Source organism: Oncorhynchus kisutch, linkage group LG20, assembly GCF_002021735.2.
Source record: "Oncorhynchus kisutch isolate 150728-3 linkage group LG20, Okis_V2, whole genome shotgun sequence".
Classification (NCBI taxonomy): domain Eukaryota; kingdom Metazoa; phylum Chordata; class Actinopteri; order Salmoniformes; family Salmonidae; genus Oncorhynchus; species Oncorhynchus kisutch.
In genome coordinates, this window is record NC_034193.2 from 50,323,108 (window position 1) to 50,335,766 (window position 12,659).

At 39.7% G+C, this 12,659-nt stretch overlaps 1 protein-coding gene across 1 annotated transcript in view; it reads right to left on the bottom strand.

Annotated features, from left to right (window-relative positions):
- LOC116352922 (glutamate receptor ionotropic, NMDA 2D-like) overlaps positions 1 to 8,627 on the bottom strand; it is a 33,079-nt gene extending 24,452 nt beyond the window's left edge. Inside the window, exons 1-2 of the mRNA XM_031799128.1 lie at positions 7,875 to 8,627; positions 1 to 329 (exon numbers count right to left, since the gene is read on the bottom strand). The exon at positions 1 to 329 is cut by the window's left edge and continues 168 nt beyond it. The gene's annotated coding sequence lies outside the window, so the exon portion shown is untranslated. The remainder of the gene's footprint in view (positions 330 to 7,874) is intronic.
- Between the last annotated feature and the right edge of the window lie 4,032 nt (positions 8,628 to 12,659).

Here is a 12,659-nt window from a genome sequence, read left to right on the forward strand (position 1 = left end):
CACCGGGATTGAACAAGTGTGCGTGTGTCAAGTTTGAGTGTGTAAGGAGAACTCAAAAAATAAATAGAGAAATGACGAATGGAGAGGGGCGAGGCGCTCTCTCATTCGTCTCCTGTCGTCTGACTCATCCTCCCGTCTTCTTCCACTGGAGGATACAGCGCGACGAGGTTTCCTCTGACAACTCCGTGTGTGTGTGTGTGAACAACGGTTGCCGTGGCAATGCGGAGATTAGAGCATGTCTTCCTCCTTCCCTTTTTCCGTGTCTTCTGTCGCTTCCCCTCGTTTATTTAGTCACCATCATCTGTCTGTACGTTGGGTCTTTGTCAAGACTGGGGGAGAGAGGAGAGGAGGGAGACAAAGAGATGATCAATAACCAGACATGATCTGTTAGGGCGAATGTTTCTCTGCTTAATGGTGAAGTCTTTTGTGTCGTTTGTCTATACAAGTCAATTGCTTCAGAGGTTCAAGGCTTTTAACACAGCTTTTCACCTTTCACTTCACAATCTGAATTCAAAGCCTTTCTGAGTTATGGATTGGCTCTTGGCCAACACACAATTATGCAGTGTGATTTATCTCCTTATCACATATCATAAAAGTCCCATATTATACATTGACAGACAGTACAAAATGAGTGCATAAGAAAAATGGTATTTAGTTCATTTTGTCTGGTGGTTGGATTCAACTTTGGCCTAACATTAAATACCACTTTTTAAAATCAAATTTCAGAAAATATCCCATATCTTACATTGACAGACATACAAAATGTGTAAAACATATAGTAACCACTTTGCCAATGTTGACATTAAAGGCCCAGTGAAGTCAAAAACTTGATTATCCCGTGTTTTATGTATATTTCCACAATATGAGGTTGGAATAATACTGAGAAATTGTGACAATTACAATAATGCCCTTTAAGTGTAAGAGCTTTTTGAAAGGCTGTCTGTTTTGGTGGGATGGAGTTTTGGCCTGCCTATCACCAGGCAGTAAAGGAGTTAATAGACAAATAAGAAAAAGAGTTCCAAACCTCTCTGCCAATAACAGTCCTAGCAAAATTTTAGCTTGAGAAATGTATATTTGCTAAAAAGCTATTTTTGTTGAGTTTTTTGCTATTTTAATTCATAACAATCACAGTAAGGTACTAGATTGCTACCAATAAATGATTTAATATTGAAAAACAAACGGCTGCGTTGGCCCTTTAAGTATTCAAGGTTTGTAATGGGTAGATTTAACTTGAGCCTAACATTCAGGACATTCAACATTAGATTTCTGGAAAAAGTTCCATACACAACAGCCATATAAAATGGGTTCAACAAATAGGAAGCACTTTGCCAATGTTGATGATAAGTATTCAAGAAGTAACTTTGGCCTAACACCCACTAGTCTCTGATCTTGTCCGTGTAATATATGCATCATTCTCTCATGTTCTCTTCCTGCCTTCATCCCTTCCTACTTTGTAGATGGGTTGTGTCCTGCATTTCCCCGCTGAATTTTACCATGTTGCCCTCTAGGAAGTGTGTGTGTGTGTGTGTGTGTGTGTGTGTATGTGTGTGTGTGTGTGTGTGTGTGTATGTGTGTGTGTGTGTGTGTGTGTGTGTGTGTGTGTGTGTGTGTGTGTGTGTGTGTGTGTGTGCACACATTTTAGCCCTGGGAAAAATGTCAGAGGATATCACTGTGTAAGGAATTGTTATCCTGCCTGGCAGAGTGATAAATTATGTATTCAACACATTTTATATCCAAAACCCATCTTTCTCTCTTTCCAACTGTAATTATCTCAAACTCCTTCAGTAGTATTTAAATGACATTAATACTGCAAATGATGTATTGGGCTCAAAGAAACATACGCACACTTCGGCAATTAAATACCGTACCGCATGCAAGTAAGCCGGCCAGCCCTGGCCTCACTACAATCAAACAACGTCTTTCAAAGACAATTATTCAGAAATATACAATATGATATATTGTGGTGATAGTAAAATGGATTAAACAAAACCACTGATTATTAATATCTATCTGGAAAGTGCAGCAGATTGGAGTCTCCTTGCTAAATACATAATTATAACTTCCTTTGCCCCCTTCAAAAAAGGAACGCATAGCATATGATAAAGGAAATATGTGAGTTACTGGCATACAATGTAAATCACTCTGAGACTCAATAAAAAGTGCTAGGTCTATAGCCTACATACAGTAAATGCAAATCAGTATCATGTCTTTACAGAATTGACCAGAAATGTCACAAATTGACCGCATGGGCTAGCCTAGCCATGTCTCTCAAATGCAGCAACATAATCTCACCATGCGCCACAGCTTTGTTATAGCATTAATCCTTTATAACTGAGATGGAGGGCTGGATGGATGCCCTTTGTGAGTTAGAGACAGGAAGACATTGTCTAAGTTCCGAATGGCACCCTATCACCTATGCAGTGTACTACTTTCGGCCAAATCCCTGTGGGCCCTCGTCAGATGTAGTGTACTATATAGGGAACAGGGTGCCATTTGAGACAGAGACATTGTCAAAAAATGTACCTGGGAGGAACATTGTGTATTATAAATAGTAATAAGAGCTCACTCTCCTAGCGTAGTGACATCCCTCCTCACTGTGCTGGGTTAAAAGCCTACCTAAATCATTCAGACTGCTTGGGTCCACAGTACACTATACTCAATTAACATCAACGCGCTGTAACTTTGAGAGACTACTTCTACTCTAATGATTAAGATGGAGGACTAGGAAGGAGAATTAGTTTAAAAAAAGCTTAATCCAAGGCCTTCGTAAAGGAAGGTCTGGACTTAAAATTATATCTCACATCCACTAACATCTGACATTGACTTAAACTTTGCAACAAGATTGACTTCAACCACTTAAGATAAGAATCAGAGTTGATACTATATGACATTTTGTAGAATTGTAGATAACATGAAAGTTAGTTGCTCAATACTTAGGTCTTGGGTAATGACTAGGTAGGAGCTGTGGCAGTTATATATGCTGCCTCTAATATCAAAATAAACAAAAGCAAGCCAAGAATTTCACGTTTTGGGGAATATGAATTACATTCACCAGCACAGTTTTCACCATGCACCAACCTCCATTTTAGACCCCATTTCCATTAGAAGCTTAAGTGAATTTCTCAGAAATGACTAATAGGCATATGGGGTCTATTGAAAAGAAAAACAACAAACGCCATTAGGACACTCAAGCCTACAGTGAAATATAGCTAAATATCTGAAAATATCAAAGTAAGATAGAGATACTGAACTAAAACCAAATCGAAACAAAGCCATAATGCAGCCACAACGGACCACATTGCAAAAGGACAGTCAAATGACCTGTACACTCTGTATTGTACATAACAGATATAGGCTAGGCTCTATGGGCCCGATTCCGACTTAGGAAATGACGTATTCGTTAAGCACGCCTTTCCTATGCACTTGGTATTCAGACTTACCTTATGAAGGTGCGTAACGGGCTTTGCAAGCGTGGTTCCCTTACGCACACTCAATAAATGTAATTCAACTGCTGAAAACCCTCCCACTTGCTGGCCAACAGAGTTTCTTGTATAGTTTTTATTCAATATGGTTGTCAGTACATTTACGTTAAGCCATCCCTTTAAATACAGCTTTAAGTTTGAATTTTGTTGACGGACACAACAGAATATATCGAACGGGTTTAGAATATTAGGGATCAATGAAGGAAAGCCATCTAAATATATGCAATTGGTAGATTTAAAAATGCTCTGATATGGTATATTATTTAACTTAGGAAAGTATTTATGAATCACAAAAAAAACTGGTTTGGAGAGCCTTCATGAGCGAAAGAAAGAAAACGGTGGTTTGATTCATTCTGAAAATTGCCACATTCAGTTCATCAACCCATGGTAATGTTGGAAGATTACTGTACATAGAATTATAATAGGGAGAACACTGCACAATAGTAGGTTATACCCTCATCTACTGCCTGCACTAACCATGGAACTGTGTGACGACACAGCCAAGTATTGCACAATGTCGGGTTCAAAATGTTGAGGCTTGGTCTGCCCGCTCCATAACGATTTAACTAGCCTACATGTCATTTATTATATACAGAACCAGTTAAAAGTTTGGACACATCTACTCATTCAAGGGTTTTTCTTTATTTGTACTATTTTCTACATTGTGGAATAGTAGTGAAGACATCATATATGTCCGTCAAAAAAGGGATGGCTTAAGATCAGCAACAACCAAAAAGCTGTGACATCGTTTGCAGAGGATTCAAATGTAGGTAAACAAAACAACGTAATTAAATGGAATGATAATGTAGTCTATACCAACTGAAGGGAACTAACAGTAAATTGGCAGTTGAATATGTGTTGTTATTCAGCTTTCTGAAAGTTGATAATGATAGTGGCTAATATTTTACATTATAAAAATACTTATATTTATATTAAGACTTAGTCTTAATTATATGCCTAAACATCTCAAATCTATCAGCTCCTTGACTTTTTCCACATTGAGTTATTTATTTTATTGAACCTATATTTAACTATTCAAGTCAGTTAAGAACAAATTCTTATTTACAATGACGGCCTGCAACACACCCTGACCCGGACGACGCTGGGCCAATTGTGTGCAGCACTATGGGACTCCCAATCACGGCCGGTTGTGATACAGACTGCAATTGAACCAGGGTCTGTAGTGACGCCTCTATCACTGAGATGCAGTACCTTAGACCGCTGCGCCACTCGGGAGCCTCCTGAATGCACTGTACATAGCTCTTATCAATAGATCTTATCTAATTGTAAATTACAGTGCATGAAGAAGATACTTTTTCCACTTTTTCCACTTGGTCTAGCGAACTTTAGGTTAGTTCGCTAACTTTAGGTTAGCGAACTTTAGGTTCGCTAGACCTTATTCATGGTTTCCTTATGCGTAAAGGTGGTGGAATTATTAGGGAATTAAATCAAGGTCAGAATACGGTGTATCTGTAGACACCTCTGCTGTACCTTCATTTATTCCATCTCCATCCAAAATGAACAGCAGGAGAACAGCACACTATTCTCATGCTTAATAGAGAGAAAGGTACATATAAAGGGAATTACGTTAATTTACACACACTTAACTCGGGTCAGAATCGTGCCCTATGAAGATAAATAGATCAAACCAACAAGACAATGCAGCCCTACTAGACCAGGGATCTTAATTTGACCTATATTGCCACAGCAAAATAATCCTGCAGCAACGTTTAGTCCATAATGTTGCTTGATCGGTGGTTAGGTTATTAAACTGGCCAAAAGCAAGCTACATGAAAAGTACAATATAGTTTATATAACTTTGTCAGCGTGGGTTTTCAGTGAATTGAGGTAAATCACAAAGCTCAATATTTCTCAGCAACATAAGTGATCAAATTAGGATCCTACATCTATACATGAACAGTATCACTCTGTATTGTAGCCTACTGTGCATGTGCATTATATATAGACACAAAACAATGTGTTTAGATGGAGAGGAGAGGAGGGGCAGGCCTAAAGACCACATCAGTGATCATCAACTAGATCCAGCCACGGGACGATTCTTGAGCGGATGGTCGGGGGGCCGGAACATAATTAAAAATCATTCCTAGACAGCAAATTGACTGCAAGAAGCCCAAACAGATATAATATTTGACTAAAACATAATATTTTCAAACCTTGCTTATATTTATATATGATCATGTGTCTCTCTACGCCTGGGAAATGCGTTCCAAAATTCAAATCACTTGGAGATCATTTCCTGGTGTTTTTACAGTCTTTTATGTGTTTTAGCGCAAACTTGGGGCCAAATCAAACCACCCCCAGGCCAAATTCGGCCTGCAGGCCAGCAGTTGGGCAACCCTGGATGACACAAAGAGCTGTTCTATACAGTACAGTTCATGTAGAGGGTAAATGTATAGAATACTTATTAAGATCAGAAGCTGTGATAAGACAGTGTGGTGAGGATAGATCTAAAAGGACCGAGGGAGATCTAGATACTGTACACCCCGTTAGAACGCAACCTACTAATCAAAGTTCATCCGGAATACACACACAAACAACCCTACATGCTAGTGTGCACAACACACACGAACTTATACTCTCTCACACACGCCTGCAAGCACACACACTTATACTCTCTCACACGCCTGCAAGCACACACACTTATACTCTCTCTCACACGCATGCAAGCACACACACCATACATGCAAGCAGAGGCACGGACACACACACAGTTCAATCCACTACTCACCTATTTAACTCTTGTCTGTAACTCATTATTAATTTAGTGGTGATCAGAGGAGTGGGACAACAGTAAAGACAGAGCTGCCACTTGAAAACACAAAATGTGGTGTGGGTTCCTTAGTCCTTCATGGTGAAATCCCGCTCAAAGCAATAAACATGGGGTGTTTGTTTGAATTGAACCCCCTTTTCAATCCACAGGAAGAAGAAAAAAGACACAAGTTGAAGATGTGAATGCTATTGATTGAAATTGTTTGCCATAAACTGTGCATGTGTGTGTGTGTGTGTGTGTGTGTGTGTGTGTGTGTGTGTGTGTGTGTGTGTGTGTGTGTGTGTGTGTGTGTGTGTGTGTGTGTGTGTGTCTGTGTGTGTGTGTGTGTGTGTGTGTGTGTGTGTGTGTGTATGTGTGTGTGTGTGTGTGTGTGTGTGTGTGTGTGTGTGTGTGTGTGTGTGTGTGTGTGTGTGTGTGTGTGTGTGTGTGTGTGTGTGTGTGTGTGTGTGTGTGTGTGTGTGTGTGTGTGTTTCCAATGGACACACAAGGGCTACATTAATAACTTATTTTGGATGAACTGGTGATGTTGATGATTGAAAAGGGACCTCCCATAAGACATACAACTCAGATGCTGAGAAGAAACATCATAAAAAAAAGAGGGGAATTTGACAGAGAGAGATGGAGAGCAATGAGATGAACAACATTCTTCTCCTACTGATTTCTATTCTTATCTGTCTATCAGTCTGTCACTATTTCAAACCTACACACACACTGTGAACAGTGTTCTTCAGATGTGTCGCAAGCCAAGGCTTTACAAGCTTTTTAATCTACTTTTCAACAACTAAGCCCGGAAGTCTTTCCTGATTTACGTGCCTTTTGAGATACAAGAGAGGTGGAATACAAGGAAGTGGAAGAAACAGCTTCAGAGACAATTAATGGAGAACTGTCCATTCTAGTTGAAAAAACATCAAACCGAAATAGGGATGCAGAAACAAATGGAATTGAATACTAAAAGGGAAATTGGTATTGGACGTTTATTACTTTTGGGTAATGGGTGCGTGTCAATAATTCATGGAGAGAGAGAGAGAGAGGGGAGGGGGGCAAGTGGGTGGGTGGGGGTGAGAAAGCTAAATACAGATGATGGACCAGTTGAATGAAAGAAATTGAAAATTAAACATTAACCGTGATATGTCAAACAACCAGAAATAACCATAGTGGTCCAGTAATACCTTACCAACACTGGCAGTTTTCAAGTTTCTGTCCAAATACATAGTTTGCTAAATCACAAGTCAAAACTTCAGGGAAAACGTAGTCATTTTGTGCTAATCTTCCAATTAAGACTCAAAATGGCATCAGGTACATATGAGAAATGCAATGTATAAGGCGAGACAGAGAAAACGCCAAGATAGATAACTGTATTCCTCAAAGACAACAATTAAAAATGGATGAAGTTTGACTGAACTGACGCGGCGAAAGAATGGGCATGGGAGAATTGTGAGACCAACATCAACTGACTATGAGTACCAGATATAATCTCTCTCCTTTTCGCCATAGTTTAGTGTGTGAGTGTGTGTGTATGTGTGTTTTATGTATACGTAAAGCACACACAAATACACACACAGACAGACAGATAGACAGACACTAAACAATAGTAAACCTACCTAGAGTTACCAATTTAAGAATCCCGCAAAATTGTGATGCATAGGATGTGGGTGAGGAAGGACCAGAGGAGGAAGAGAAGGAAAATGGGGGAAAAGGAGTCATTGAAGAAGAGTTGCTGTTTAGTTGTCTCTTTCTTTAAAAAATTCAGTCCAAGTTAATTTACATCTGAGTTTAAAGACAGAGAAAGAGAGGGAGAGGAATGTGCTGTGGAGAACTGGTGGAAAAGGGTAGAGGAGAGTAGGAAAGGAATAAGGATCGAAAAGGATGGAATGGTGAGGAGGGAGAGAGGAAAGAGACAGGAAAGAAAAAAAGGGAAAGAAAAGTCTCAAAATGAAAATAAAAACTCCCCCTCCTCTCTCTCTCACTCATAAATATAGGAAATTGTACAGCAGGTAGATGGAGAAATAAATGAGGAGGCAAATGATGGAGAGAGCGAATATATGAAAAGATGAAGCACCTCCCAGCACCACGATAAGGAAGAGAAAAAACATACAACGGAAAAAAAAATTGAATACTCCAAAGCCTTCCGTTTTGGCGGTTTGTGTGAGCTGAGAGGAGGGTAATCAGTAATTTCTCCAACTGTTACAAATCTTCTTCATCTCTTCCTTTTCTGCCAAAACCAGGAGCCTTCCAGTTATTTAAGATGTAAAGCCTTCTCCAGGACAACTGTTAAACGTGTCAAACAGGCAGCATGCTGAGGTACTACCCAGAGCTAGAGACAACGTACAACTGGCACCTCCATCTGCCATAGAACGTAGATCGCAAAGTGCACTGACTCCCTGTCCACCCCCTCCTCTACTAGAGACCAGAGAGGGGGAGAGGAAGGGAGGGGGGAGAGAGAGAGAGAGAGAGAGAGAGAGAGAGAGAGAGAGAGAGAGAGAGAGAGAGAGAGAGAGAGAGAGAGAGAGGAAGGAAGGAAGGGAGGGAGAGGGAGAGAGAGAGATGTGTGGAGGTGGGTCCCTCTATAGGATTTTGAATTAAAGGGATGCAGGTTCTCATTTGCAACAAATGTCTAGGAAAATCTAATATAATAAGGAGAATGGCTCCCCCTATTGTCAATAATGAACACCTGCTACCTGACATTTAGTTTTTTAACTAACATCGTGTTCAGGGGTTTCATGCACCCCTAAAAATGTGTATGGGCACAAAGTACTTGAGGAAGGCTGTTTCTAACACCTGAAAAAGCCTTTTCCTGCAATCTAGAGCCCTAATCATTATGCTTAATTCTATGTAAAAAAAAAAATGTATATTTTTCTGTATATCTAAGCATAACTCCTGAGCTGCCTGTATCCTCCTGACTGGTGGTGATCTTCTTTTAAAGACACTAAATATGTTTTTTAAATCTGCATAAAAGATTGAGTCTTATTCAGTACATTTAGTAATTGCTTGCTTTTCTAAAGTCTACCAACATTGCCAGCAGGCTTGCCAGCAAAGATAGTTAGACAAGCTAGTTACTCTAACTCGATTGATAGCCTGAAATGGCTTCTTGTTAGCTGGTTATGAGGTTGAGAGATTGGGGACTTACCTGGGCTAGCTAAGGTAATCTTCATAAAATTGCTAGGTGGCTGGCAGTATTACAGAGAAACGACAACAACGAAATAAACAAAAACATATTTGTATACATTTTTTTATTGAAACGTTTTCAAACAGGACAAATCTGAGGGGGGCACGTGCCCCTGTGCCCTCTATGGGCATGACGCCTCTGTTTCAATAAATAAATAAAGCATTTGATGAACAACATTGACGATCTGGAGTGAGATAAGTGGACATGGCAAAGTAGCCTATGGGCCTAAATGGTGAGAACTCACCATCATTTGAGGACTTCCTCTCTTGGAAATAAAAGTCAAACCACAAAGTAAAAACAACAACAGGCTAGTGTTTTGCTGTACTCATGGACTGTATTATAAAAATATTTTGGAAATATGGAAGATATGCTAGCAAGTTCAAAAGGAGAAATAGGCTAAATACTTCTGAAAACGTGTGCTCTACACATGCAGTAAACTGGAGGTAAACTCACCAGTATCATGGAAATACTAACTTACCTAGCTATATTTACTGAAGATGTTGACGAAGGGAAATTAAAACAATGTCATTATTAGGTTTTCTGAATCAATTTACTACAACATCCATAAGCTCCCAGGCACAATTTTGCAGCAGAAACTTCTGTGGGATCAATCTAAAAGTGCTTTGTGCTTTTGCTGTTTGACTTAGTAGGCTCATCATGGCAGGAATTCTGACAGTTTAGCTTTGAAGAAGTTGATGAGAATATTGCAGTCAAAATGTAGGTCAAGATTTTCCTATGTAATTGATTCATTTTTCCTCTTGCCAATTTAAGATGGATCTCCATCTATGCTGCCTTTACACAGGCAGCCCAATTCTGATCTTTTGACACTAATTGGTCTTTTGACCAATCAGATCATATCTTTTGCCAATAATTGGGCAAAATATCAGAATTGGGCTTCCTGTGTAAATATAGCCTATGCTACCTTTATTTACCAGATTATCCCATCTGAGCTTAGTCATATGCTATGGACTGTGATTGTGTAGGCTAACTAACCTATGGTTGGACTCTAGACATAAAAGCTGTAACGAGGGGGTAAATGCCCATAGAGAAAGTGGCCAAAAGGCCATTTTAGCATGGGCACCGCCATTGAGGGCTTCCACCATCACTTCTTGAGTGTAGGGGGCAGGATTTTCGTTTTTGGCAAAGATAATTGTCAGATTGGGATAGAAAACACTCTAAAGTTTCCAAAACTGTCAAAATATTATCTGTGAGTATAACAGAACTGATATTGCAGGCGAAAACCTGAGGAAAATCAAACCAGGAAGTGGCATCTATTTTGAAAGCTCCATGTTCCATAGCCTGCCTTCACTCCATTTAAAGGGATATCAACCAGATTCCTTTTCCTATGGCTTCCTCAAGGTGCAACAGTCTTTAGACATAGTTTCAGGCTTTTATTTAGAAAAATTAGCGAGAAAGATAACATCGCGTCAGTGGATAGCTGGGTGTTCGCAGAGTTTTGTTTAAAAGTGGGGCAGCCAAAGTGGGGCAGCCATTGTCTCTCCCTCTCCTATTGAAAAAGCGACAGTCCCGGTTGATATATTATCGATTATATATTTTTTAAACAACCTGAGGATTGATTATAAAAAATGTTTGACATGTTTCTGTGGACATTACGGATACTATTTGGAATTTTCATCTGCGATATCGTCACCGCTCGAGCCTGTGGATTTCTGAACATAACGCGCCAAACAAATGGAGGTATTTTGGATATAAAAATAATCTTTATGGAACAAAAGGAACATTTATTGTGTAACTGGAGTGCAAATATCAGAAGATCATCAAAGGTTAGCGATTTAATCTATTGCTTTTCTGACTTTCGTGACCAATCTACTTGGCTGCTAGGTGTTTGTAATATTTTGTCTACTGAGAGAGATGTTCTTACATAAACGCTTGTTATGCTTTCGCCGAAAAGCTGTATTGAAATCTGACACGCCAGGTGGATTAACAACAAGCTAAGCTGTGTTTTGCTATATTGCACTTGTGATTTAATGAAAATGAAACATGTTTAGTAATTGAATTTGAATTTGGCGCGCTGCAATTCAGCGGGTGTTGATGAAAATGATCCTGCTAACGGGATGGGTGCGTCAAGAAGTTAAAGTAGTCAACTGGGTGGGGATTCCTATGGGTTGTAGCCTCAATGTCTCTGCCCATGCTGTCACAGATGCTATAATGGCACAGATATAAAGATGAGTCCTCTATCTATCTCTATGTTAAATACCTACTAAAGACAGCTAGGCTTACAAATATAAAACCTAATAAACACCTTATTCCTGACCTCCCAACTTCACAGCTTGTCTGAGAATTCTTTGAGCACTCCAAAGCACCAGCTGGGGAATCTTATCATGCTTCTGGAATAGAACATCCTCATGTTGTGCAGTGCTTTCTTCATAGCACACGTTCATATACAGGACAATAGGGGGGAAACACACAAGTGTCAGTCAGCCTTTCATACCTTAAGTGCCACTCTTGTAAATCATGTGAGGAGAGGAATGGTCATGGAAGCTGGTGTCAGTGTTGGATAATGACAGCTTTATTGGTGCGTTTCTGAATGGCTGCCACCCTCCGGATCTCTTTAGCTGCTGACAGGAAACTTCTATAAAAGTACCTCCAGGTGCCATAAGATTAGCCTAATGTCAGATTGTCGGCTGGGGAGAAAGAAACATGAATATTGGTCTGCAATGCAAGTAATTCCTTGCAACATTGACTAATACTGAATCAATTGAATGCATAATGGTATGTAATAAAAGCAATCAATGACAACTTCAGAACACTACATAAAGCTATGACACAAAGCCACTCACAAAGCCACTCTAAAAACCCAAATCTGACTTTCCTTCTACATCCAATCGTTTTTATTTTTGTTTACTCAGTTTTACATGCGACCACATCCGATTTGCACGTTCAAACTGATGTAGCCTCTGAAGTAGTCCCAAGGATTCCGGATAGCACACAGATGCAATGCTCATTTCCTGTCACTGTTCCTTTACATTTTGGGGTGGTTGTCATGATAATGGCAGGTCATGTGCAAAAAATAACACTTTCAGATCAAAAGAATCTGAGCGTCCAGACAGAGGTCGCATATGGAGGATATGGTTTGTATCAGGATTGAGATCACATATAGAGGTGGTAAAATTTAAATTGGAAGTGAAAAGATCCGATTCTATGGCTGCGTTTACACAGGCAGACCAATTCTGATATTCTTCCACTAGCTTTTTTGACC